Source organism: Nerophis ophidion, linkage group LG09 (assembly GCF_033978795.1).
Source record: "Nerophis ophidion isolate RoL-2023_Sa linkage group LG09, RoL_Noph_v1.0, whole genome shotgun sequence".
Taxonomy (NCBI): Eukaryota; Metazoa; Chordata; class Actinopteri; order Syngnathiformes; family Syngnathidae; genus Nerophis; species Nerophis ophidion.
Window position 1 is genome coordinate 9,366,723 of NC_084619.1, and position 12,584 is coordinate 9,379,306.

At 39.7% G+C, this 12,584-nt stretch overlaps 1 long non-coding RNA gene across 1 annotated transcript in view; it reads right to left on the reverse strand.

Moving 5' to 3' along the window:
- Positions 1 to 655: 655 nt before the first annotated feature.
- The window catches only part of LOC133558760 (uncharacterized), a 34,021-nt gene continuing 22,092 nt past the window's right edge, over positions 656 to 12,584 (reverse strand). Inside the window, exons 2-3 of the long non-coding RNA XR_009807982.1 lie at positions 6,580 to 6,662; positions 656 to 691 (exon numbers count right to left, since the gene is read on the reverse strand). This is a non-coding gene — a long non-coding RNA (uncharacterized LOC133558760). The remainder of the gene's footprint in view (positions 692 to 6,579; positions 6,663 to 12,584) is intronic.

Consider the following 12,584-nt stretch of genomic DNA (forward strand, 5'->3'; position numbering starts at 1 on the left):
TTAGACACATTTTTACCTGCACACTGCCTCCCGCTCTAGACAGCATCGACACTCAAGAACAACACATCATTTGCAGACTATAATTACTGCTTTGCAAACGATATTTCTAACCCAAATCGATGAAACTAGATAATCTCCCACGGCACACCAGACTGTATCTCACGGCAAACTAGTGGTTGAGAAAAATCATCACCTTAAAGTGCCCTCTTTGGGGATTGTAATAGAGATCCATCTGGATTCATGAACTTAATTCCAAACATTTCTTCACAAAACAAGAATATTCCAAACAAAGACTATTTATGGAACATGTCCACAAAAAATCTAGCTGTCAACACTGAATATTGCGTTGTTGCATTTCTTTTCACAGTTTATGAACTTGCATTTATATTTTGTTGAAGTATTATTCAATAAATATATTTACAAAGGATTTTTGAATTGTTGCTATTTTTAGAATATTTTTTAATAAATCTCACGTACCCCTTGGCATACCTTCAAGTACCCCCAAGGGTAGGCGTACCTCCATTTGAGAACCACAGATTTAGGCTATTCAACTGGTGGCCTTTGAGTTCAGTTTTAAAAAACAAGTGACTCACATTTTTGCAGCAGATTCTTAAAAAGACTAGAGTACAGTCAGAGACATGATCTGTGACTTACTTGTTTGCAGAAGGTTCTTAAAAACAGCAGCACGCTTCTGTAAAACAAAAAGGCAAAAATGTAATCTACTGTAGAGGATGGTAGTTCTCCAGAATATACAAAATAAGATTAAAGTTTTAAGATTAAAAAATACAATTCTGGCCTCCCGGTCCCTAATTTTCTGGAAATGTAGCTCCAAAACAATTTAGTTGAATATCCCTGGCTTATAAGATCACAAGGTTAGACTGTGTTATTCAAGTCAAACTCAACACTATGTAATCTGCTTGCACCATTTACACACATCGGCGAAGAAGCATGTAATGTCTTAAGCCGATCCTTTAACAAGCAGTCATGTAAAATGCACAAATCCAGATTAGATGTAAATGTAGCATTCCACAGCTATTCGAGCACTGGAAGCTTAATTTTCAAGCAGGTGCATGCAGTGGTGTTTAAAGATTATGTAGGATGCTAATCCGTGACTTGCAAAGTCCTTCAAGTAAATCACGTTCTTCATCAATCTCATGGCCACACTTGAGAAAAGATGCAGTCATCACGTAGTAGTGAACACGAGCGAGTGAAACTGACCTTTAATATCTGAATAAGATGCTTTCATTGCCGGGCTTCACGTAATCTCTGTCTTTGGACTGTCAACACCATCTTATTTTAAAGATGGTGCCATTTGGCGCCTTATAAAAAACTGGCAGATCAAACATTGTTGGCCAGGTTACGAGTTAAAGAGAAGGCTGTTTCAATAAACAGACAGAAAATGTGTTTACGTTAGATTTCAAAAGCATTGGACTAATGGTTGATACAATAAGTGCTGTCAAATATATGCAGTCATTCACAACATAGTCCACCAAGGTTCACTGGGGTTGAAGGATGGCCATTCAGTCCACAAACAATGTGAATTCAGTAAGATTAGAAAATGCAAGTCTTACTCTGCATTTGTCTTCTTCCTAGAAATGAAAACAATTAACAAGTCAATGCCAATCGCTTTGAAGCATGGGCATTGACCTGCAAGCCTTGTCTAGTGTTGACACACACAAAAACCTAAGATGAGCTGTCCTTACTGGAATGTCATTGGCACTACCCAGGGGACCATGCCTGGAAGGCTTCAGTGTCAGACTCATCGTTTCTTCACTATTTCTGGCTTGGGGGCTTCAAGGGGAACATTATCACAATTTCAAAAGGGTTAAAAACAATAAAAATCAGTTCCCAGTGGCTTGTTGTATTTTTTGAAGTTTTTTTCAAAATTTTACCGGTCGAGGAATATCCGTAAATAAAGCTTTAAAGTGCCTTATTTTTGCTATCTTCGAAACTACTATCCATTTCCCTGTGACGTCATACAGGGCTGCCAATACAAACAACATGGCGGTTAACACAGCAAGATATAGCGACATTAGCTCGGATTTAGACTCGGATTTCAGCGGTTTAAGCGATTCAACACATTACGCATGTATTGAAACAGATGGTCGGAGTATGGAGGCAGATAGCGAAAACGAAATTGAAGAAGAAATTGAAGCTATTGAGCGAATAGCTATTGACTCTATTCGGCCATAGCATGGGTGTACCTAATGAAGTGGCCTATAGCATGGCTGCCTAATTAGCATCGCCGGTAAAAATGTGCGGACCAAACGATCAGGACTTTCGCATCTTGTGACACTGGAGCAACTTAAATCCGTCGATTGTTAAGTGTTTGTTTTGCATTAAATGTGGGTATCTAGTTTCAAATGTACATACAGCTAGCGTAAATAGCATGTTAGCATCGATTAGCGTAGCATGTTAGCATCGATTAGCTGGCAGTCATGCCGTGACCAAATATGTCTGATTAGCACATAAGTCAACAACATCAACAAACCTCACCTTTGTGATTTCGTTGACTTAATCGTTGCAAATGCATCTGCAGGTTATCCATACATCTCTGTGCCATGTCTGTCTTAGCATCGCCGGTCAAATGTGAAGACACTTTGGTACATTCAATGGGGGTCTGGCGGGAGATTTCTTGCCAGTGGTGCAACTTGAATCCCTCCCTCTTAGTGTTGTTACACCCTCCGACAACACACCGACGAGGCATGATGTCTCCAAGGTTCCAAAAAATAGTCGAAAAAACGGAAAATAACAGAGCTGAGACCCGGTGTTTGTTATGTGAAAATGAATATGGCGGGTGTGTTACCTCGGTGGCGTCACGTTCTGACGTCATCACTAAAAGACCGATAAACAGAAAGGCGTTTAATTTGCCAAAATTCACCCATTTAGAGTTCGGAAATCGGTTAAAAAAATAAATGGTCTTTTTTTCTGCAACATCAAGGTATATATTGACGCTTGCAAGGGTTTGGTGATAATGTTCCCCTTTAAGCAGGTGTGGACCAAATGTTGTGGTGATTTGGCTAAAAACCTTAAAAGGGCCCTTTAATTCTCAGGAACAAAGAATACATAAAGGGAACTTGTTAGTGAAATTATAGTCATCTGTACGCTATGGGTGCTTTGAAGTGTTGAAGTGAAGTGTTTTTTTTTTAAGAGCACATTGATCTTTGTGAGACATTTCAAGTCGATCCGACTGTTGGAAAAAAAACTGCTCAGATTGTAAGTGGTCCCCCAAGACAGACTTTTGATGTATACAGTCGTGGTCAAAAGTTTACATACACTTGTAAAGAACAGAATGTCATGGCTGTCTGGAGTTTCCAATCATTTCTACAACTCTTATTTTTTTGTGATAGAGTGAGTGGAGCACATACTTGTTGGAACAACTCAATTTTTGTTTCATCTGACCACACCACTTTCCTCCAGAAGGTTTTGTCTATGCCCAAGTGATGTCAGATGAAACAAAACCAGAGATGTTTGGCCACAATACCCAGCAATATGTTTGGAGGAAAAAAGGGGAGGCCTTTAATCCCAGGGACACCATTCCGACCGACAAGCATAGTAGTGGTAATATTATGCTCTGGGCCTGTTTTGCTGCCAATGGAACTGGTGCTTTACAGAGAGTAAATGGGACAATGAAAAAGGAGGATTACCTCCAAATTCTTCAGGACAACATAAAATCATCAGCCCGGAGTTTGGGTCTTGGGCGCAGTTGGGTGTTCCAATGGGACAATGTGTGATGACCCGGGCGCATGGTGATGTGGGGCTCGTTCTTCAAGAAATGCAGACGGGTTTCGGACACAGCGTGCAGGTAGGAAAATGATTTATTCATTAATAAATCAGACAGAACAAAGAAAAACGTGCTGATAGCACTTAAGTTAACAAACCAAAATGGGCTAGCAAGATAGCCTAGCCTGGAAACAAGCAGGTATAAAGCAGGAATCAAACGTCCTCAACTGTAGCATAAAGCAAATTAGGAACCAAGACTGAGTGAGGCCAGGACAAAGACTAAATAGCCCTCTGATTGGTGCCCGGACAACAGGTGACTGTCTCGAACACTAACCAGACGCAGCTGAGTGCAATCTGCAGTCATGGCAACAGAAACAACAAACTCAGAGGTGCATAAACAGGAAATAAACATAGTCTAACACTAACAGAAAACACAAGTGACCCGAAAAACCCAAACAGAATATGTATAACACAATGACCCCAAACACATGTTAAAAGTGGTAAAGGAATGGCTAAGTCAGGGTATAATTAAAATTTTAGAATGGCCTTCCCAAAGTCCTGGATTAAACGTGTGGACAATGCTGAAGAAACAAGTTCATGTCAGAAAACCAAGAAATTTAGCTGAACTGCGCTAATTTTGTCAAGAGGAGTAGTCAAAAACTCAACCAGAATTTATTGCAGTGAAACTTGCCAAAGAACATGTAAACAAATATTAACATAGCTGTATGTATACTTTTGACCCAGCAGATTGGTCACATTTTCAGTAGACCCATAATAAATTCATAAAAGAACCAAACTTCATGAATGTTTTTTGTGACCAACAAGTATGTACTCCAAACACTCTATCAAAACAAAAATAAGAGTTGTAGAAATTATACAAAACTCCAGACAGCCATCACATTATGTTCTTTACAAGTGTTTGTAAACTTTTGTCCACGACTGTATATATTTAAGCTTTTCAAGTCAATCAATCAATGTTTATTTATATAGCCCTAAATCACAAATGTCTCAAAGGACTGTACAAACCACTACGACTACGACATCCTCGGAAGAACCCACATAAGGGCAAGGAAAACTCACACCCAGTGGGACGTCAGTGACGATGATGACTGTGAGAACCTTGGAGAAGACCTCATATGTGGGGGACGGAAAGCAATGGATGTCGAGCGGGTCTAACATGATACTGTGAAAGTTCAATCCATAGTGGCTCCAACACAGCCGCGAGAGTTCAGTTCAAAGCGGATCTTTTTAGACCAGTTGATCTGCCGCTTCTTTTCTTTCTCCTATGTCCCCCCCTCCCTTGTGGAGGGGGTCCGGTCCGATGACCATGGATGAAGTACTGGCTGTCCAGAGTCGAGACCCAGGATGGACCGCTCGTCGGGACCCAGGATGGACCGCTCGCCTGTATCGGTTGGGGACATCTCTACGCTGCTGATCCGCCTCCGCTTGAGATGGTCTCCTGTGGACGGGACTCTCGCTGCTGTCTTGGATCCGCTTGAACTGAACTCTCGCGGCTGTGTTGGAGCCACTATGGATTGAACTTTCACAGTATCATGTTAGACCCGCTCGACATCCATTGCTTTCGGTCCCCTAGAGGGGGGGTTGCCCACATCTGAGGTCCTCTCCAAGGTTTCTCACAGTCAGCATTGTCACTGGCGTCCCACTGGATGTGAATTCTCCCTGCCCACTGGGTGTGAGTTTTCCTTGCCCTTTTGTGGGTTCTTCCGAGGATGTTGTAGTCGTAATGATTTGTGCAGTCCTTTGAGACATTTGTGAATTGGGGCTATATAAATAAACATTGATTGATTGATTGATTGATCCAAGACAGCAGCGAGAGTCCCGTCCACATCAAACCATCACAAGCGGAGTCGGATCAGCAGCGTAGAGATGTCCCCAACCGATACACAGGCAAGCGGTCCATCCTGGGTCCCGACTCTCAACAGCCAGTACTTCATCCATGGCCATCGGACCGGACCCCGTCCACAAGGGAGGGGGGGACAGAGGAGAAAAAGAAAGGAAGCGGCAGATCAACTGGTCTAAAAAGGAGGTCTATTTAAAGGGTAGAGTATACAGATGAGTTTTAAGGTGAGACTTAAATGCTTCTACTGAGGTGGCATCTCGAACTGTTACCGGGAGGGCATTCCAGAGTACTGGAGCCCGAACGGAAAACGCTCTATAGACCGCAGACTTTTTTTGGGCTTTGGGAATCACTAATAAGCCGGAGTCCTTTGAATGCAGATTTTTTGCCGGGACACATGGTACAATACAATCGGCAAGATACGATGGAGCTAGACCGTGTAGTATTTTATACGTAAGTAGTAAAACCTTAAAGTCACATCTTAAGTGCACAGGAAGCCAGTGCAGGTGAGCCAGTACAGGCGTAATGTGATCAAACTTTCTTGTTCTTGTCAAAAGTTTAGCAGCCGCATTTTGTACCAACTGTAATCTTTTAATGCTAGACATGGGGAGACCCGAAAATAATACGTTACAGTAATCGAGACGAGACGTAACAAACGCATGGATAATGATCTCGGCGTCTTTAGTGGACAAAATGGAGCGAATTTTAGCGATATTACGGAGATGAAAGAAGGCCGTTTTAGTAACGCTTTTAATGTGTGACTCAAAGGAGAGAGTTGGGTCGAAGATAATACCCAGATGTTTTACCGAGTCGCCTTGTTTAATTATTTGGTTGTCAAATGTTACAGTTGTATTATTAAAGTGTTTTGCTAGTTCTTTGTGGAAAATGCGATAAGCATTTTATAGCATGTATGTCACGCTAATAAGAACCAGATCACACATGGAATGTGAACTCAGATCCCAGTGGGAAATAAATTCCTTTTTTTTGGAAATACACACCTTCGTAAGGCAGTCCCTTCTCGACGTTCCTCACCTTTTTCTTCCTCCTCTCCATCAAGTCCGTTGACCTGCCGCTGGCACCCCTGTTGACGTTGAGGGACAAGTCAACAAATTAACAGCTTCCGACGGCAAACGCCAATCGCACAACGCACAAACTGTGCAGCGCCGACTCATCTAAAGATAGGCAGATAAGCTCCGGGGTCAGCACACACACACACACATGTACGTATAGCGACAGCACACATATACATAGGTGCCCCCGTACACGCCTGTAATTAACCCCAGGGGTCTGCTCTTGAAATATACAAGTTTATCACTGATGTGTGGAACTTGTGTTTGCCAGGCACTAACATGACACAGTCACTTATTTCACAGGCAGCTGCCTGGCTTCATGTAGGCTCCGGATAGACTTTGACAGGTTTCTCCCAAAGCAAACACCCAACAACAGAGGCTGTGAGAGTCCAGCTGACCTGGGACCTCATAGTATCGGTTTTTGCCAATAGTGCAATAGCAAAGAGAGTATTTGGCAGAAGGCACTCAGGGTAATAAAAATATTCAAATTGTCATTTTTGTTGCCGAAATTGATCTTAAATGGCAATTCTAATAACTAAAAATGCAATTTTTAAAACCCATTTTGGATCGCATTATTATAATCAACATAACTTAATGCATCTAGAAAGCAATTAGCTACCTTCTGCCACCTACTGATATGTAAGAGTATTACATGGTTACTGTGCCCAGCTCTAGACAGCATCGACACTCAACACCAACACATCATTTGCAGACTATAATTACTGGTTTGCAAAAAATATTTTTAACCCAAATAGGTGAAATTAGATCATCTCCCACGGCACACCAGACTGTATCTCACGCCGCGGCACAGTGGTTGAAAAACACTGTTCTAATGTGTGGCAACTTGGGACAAGGATACGCTGACTCGGAGTCTAAAAGTACCAGGACTTCCTTCGCTCATCACCTTACCCCTGGGGTGTCCAAACTTTTTCCACTGAGGGCCGCACATGGAAAAATTAAAGCATTCAGGGGCCATTTTTTATATTTTTCATTTTCAAACCATAACAAAATATATGGATTTTTATCAATGATTTTACCTTTAGGGGTCTCAGTTATTAAAATGTTAAAAATAAGTCAAATTTGTATTATTATTTTTTATTTAACGCTTACAGTAAATCTCTATATTAACTTATAAAAAGAAAAAGAAAGGTTTTATGGCTTTTCTGTCAAAAACAACTTTGTTTTTCATAGTAAAACTGAAATATGCAGTATTTAGTAATTAGAGCCCTAAAAGGTGAATAATGCAGGACACCATTGATTTTATTTCTTTATTATTTTTGAGTAATCACAGTGAAAAGATAAATAAAATACCTCTAAATATATTTGTGGGGCGGCATAGCTCGGTTGGTAAAGTGGCCGTGCCAGCAACTTGAGAGTTGCAGGTTCGATTCCCGCTTCCACCATCCTAGTCACTGCCGCTGTGTCCTTGGGCAAGACACTTTACCCACCTGCTCCCAGTGCCACCTACACTGGTTTAAATGTAAATCATATATTGGGTTTCACTATGTAAAGCGCTTTGAGTCACTGGAGAAAAGCGCTATATAAATATAATTCACACATCCAATAATTCAGTGATTCTCAACCTTTTTTCAGTGATGTACCCCCGTGAACATTTTTTTTAATTCAAGTACCCCCTAATCAGAGCAAAGCATTTTTGGTTGAAAAAAAAGAGATAAAAAAGTATGATTTATTCAATTGTATAACAGTGCAAATATATTGCTCATTTGTAGTGGTCTTTCTTGAACTATTTGGAAAAAATATATATAGAAATAATTAAATACTTGTTGAAAAATAAACAAGTGATTCATCCATCCATCCATTTCCTACCGCTTATTCCCTTTCGGGGTCGCGGGGGGCGCTGGCACCTATCTCAGCTACAATCGGGCGGAAGGCAGGGTACACCCTGGACAAGTCGCCACCTCATCGCAGGGCCAACAATGATAGACAGACAACATCCACACTCACATTCACACACTAGGGCCAATTTAGTGTTGCCAATCAACCTATCCCCAGGTGCATGTCTTTGGAAGTGGGAGGAAGCCGGAGTACCCGGAGGGAACCCACGCATTCACGGGGAGAACATGCAAACTCCACACAGAAAGATCCCGAGCCTGGATTTGAACCCAGGACTGCAGGAATTTCGTATAGTGAGGCAGACGCACTAACCCCTCTGCCACCGTGAAGCCCCACAAGTGATTCATTTATAAATAAAGATTTCTACACATAGAAGTAATCATCAACTTAAAAGTGCCCCCTTTGGGGATTGTAATAGAGATCCATCTGGATTCATGAACTTAATTCTAAACATTTCTTCACCAAAAAAAAAAAAAATCTTTAACATCAATATTTATGGAACATGTCCACAAAAAAATCTAGCTGTCAACACTAAATATTGCATTGTTGCATTTCTTTCCTCAGTTTATGAACTTACATTCATATTTTGTTGAAGTATTATTCAATAAATATATTTAGAAAGGATTTTGAATTGTTACTAACTTTAGAATATTTTTGGAAAAATCTCACGTACCCCTTGGCATACCTTCAAGTACCCCCAGGTGTACGCGTACCCCCATTTGAGAACCACTGCAATAATTTATTTTTGGAATATGACTACTGATTGATCACAACCTGTTTGTTCCTATTCAAAGCATGCAGAAACATTTCAAGACTTTTGTTTTCTCAACGAGTTCCTTCCAACTAAAAATATAAATGTGTCACTTTTGATATCCGGCATTGATGTAAATATATCTATTTTATTGGGCAGGGGCTTAAAGGCCTACTGAAACCCACTATTACCCACCACGCAGTCTGATAGTTTATATATCAATGATGAAATATTAACATTGCAACACATGCCAATACGGACTTTTTAGTTTACTAAATTACAATTTTAAATTTCACAGCGGACATGGATCCCAACCACTTTTCAACCAGCAGGTTTCGGTGAGAAAATTGAGGTTAAAAAGTAGCTTCTTACCGGATATCAGCTGAGCTTATGCCTGCCTTCGACTTCCCCGAGACACTGCGCGTCGACAACACCCGTCGTGGACGTACACTTCCGACTATCAAGTACTATTAAACTCACTAAAACACTAGCAACACAATAGAAAGATAAGGGATTTCCCAGAATTATCCTAGTAAATGTCTTTAAAAACATATGAATCCGTCTCAATGCAACGCGATTGCAATCGCGTTTTTTTTTTTTTTCTAGTCCGTCGCTATCAATATCCTCAAACACGAATCTTTCATCCTCGCTCAAATTAATGGGGAAATTGTCATTTTATTTTTAGCGCTTTTTGTTGGAGGCTCCCATTAAAAACAACGTGAATACGTGAGGAGCCCCCACACGTGTGACGTCATCGTCTGCGACTTCTGGTAGAGGCAGGGCTTTTCTCCAGTTGCGAACTTTATCGTGGATGTTCTCTACTAAATCCTTTCAGCAAAAATATGGCAATATCGCGAAATTATCAAGTATGACACATAGAATGGACCTGCTATCCCCGTTTAAATAAGAACATCTCATTTCAGTAGGCCTTTAAAAACGTCCGATCAGTAGGAGGCCACGGGGAAGACCAAGGACACGTTGTGAAGACCGTCTCTCCCGGCTGGCCTGGAATTGCCTCGGGATCCCCCGGGAGGAGTTGCACGAAGTGGCTGGGGAGAGGGAAGTCTGGGATTCCCTGCTTAGGCTGCTGCCCTCGCGACACAACCGCAGATAGATGGATGGATGGGGCTTAATAAGAAAAACTAATATTTTAAAAATTTAAAACAACCCTAAAGTATAATTCATACAATATTTATTATGTATATTGCAGAATGAAAACATTTTGAATGACCATTTATTTAAAGTGGAAATAATATGAATACATAATATGATACAAGCGGACAATTTTTAACGCCAGGAATCCGAGTCTGAGTTTTGGTAAAAGACTGTATCAAAAATAAATATATGAAAATCATTGTTGCGGCCAATTATAGACCTATTTCAATGGTAATAATAATAATAATAATAATAATAATAATAATATACTAACTAAAACCTATTTTGTGAAAAATGTGTTTCATTGTTGTAGTTGTTCCAATAAAAAACAGTGGCCTTGATATGGGCTGTTGGAAATTTGCTCAAAGTTACATTTGTTAAACCAAATAATGAACAGTAACACCACCAGCGTTCTTATGTTACCATTATTGGTTTAACACAGGGGTCGGCAACCCAAGATGTTGAAAGAGCCATATTGGTCCAAAAATTCAAAAAAGTAATCCGTCTGGAGCAGCCAAAAAATAATACTTAGTGTTAGAATGATGGCAACACATGATGTACAGTAAGTGGCTAATTATCTGTATTAGCCTACCATCGAAATGATTATGTGTCGCAGATTGATTTAAATCTTTGTTGACAGAAATTTTGAAATGTAATATTTATTTCTACACATTTTTACAACATTGGAAAACATTAGTAAAACGTCTCAGAGGGTGAGATAACGCCTGAAAATGGCCAAAAGGTATAGATATAAAGTTAAAGTACCAATGATTGTCACACACACACTAGGTGTGGTGAAATTTGTCCTCTGCATTTGACCCATCCCCTTGATCACCCTCTGGGAGGTGAGGGGAGCAGTGAGCAGCAGCGGTGCAGTGCCCGGGAGTAATTTTTGGTGATTTAACCCCCAATTCCAACCCTTGATGCTGAATACCAAGCAGGGAGGTAATGGGTCCCATTTTTATAGTATTTGGTATGACTTGGCCGGGGTTTGAACTCACAACCTACCAATCTCAGGGCGGACACTCTAACCACTAGGCCACTGTGTAGGTATGAGCGTCAAAGTTAAAGGAAACGTCAGGCTGTCTTCTAATGGATTTATTGCAATCCTTGCAAGCTGGCTAACTTTTGCTGTGGTCTGGAACAACTTGGCACTCTAACAACTATCAGAAATGCAGCCAATATTACATACACATAATGTGTCATGAGACATGCAAATATAAATTGACATAAGTAAAGGAAATTACATGAGCTCAAATATACCAACAAACAAGGCATAATGATACAATATGTACATACAGCAAGTCTAAATAGCATGTTAGCATCAATTAACTTGCATCAACAAAGTTCACCTTTGTGCATTCACGCACAGTATAAGACGTTTGGTGGACAAAATGAGACAGAGGAGTGGCATTAAACACGTCTTTCTGTGGCAACGTCGGAAAAAGTCATACATACAAAAACACTGTCGGAAAAAGTCATACATACAAAAACACTGTTGAGTCGCAGTCCACACAACAGTGATTTCAAGTGTTTGTCCTCATACAGAAACCATATTACAACCATATCAACCTATTTTTTTTTCCATTTCCATACATTTTTGAAAAAGCTCCATGGAGCCACTACGCCGCCACTCAATCCAATCCAATCCACTTTATTTATATAGCACATTTAAACAACAATAACGTTTCCAAAGTGCTGCACAGCCATGTTAAAAACAATTGTAAAAAATAAATAAATAAATAAATTAAATAAAATAAAATAAAAAGTATATATATATATATATATATATATATTTATATATATATATATATATATATATATATATATATATATATATATATATATATATATATTATGCTCCACCAATGACTGAATAAAAACAAAAAATAAATAAATATAAAACCAATAAAAACAATATAAAAACAAATATGATTAAAAACTATTTTAAAGGGTAAAATCAATTAAAACAGTAAAATAGAAATCAAAGTGTATTGATGAGCCCCGGTTTAGGAGAACATATTGAATTTTCTAAATGCCTATATTTATTTTAAATTACTAATTTTATTTTAAAAAATTGCTTGTCAAAAGCTCATTGGAAGCTTACATTGTTTTGTTATTCGGGCAAAGGGGTGAGGATGTTCAAAAGACATCTTAAAAGATATATTCTGAC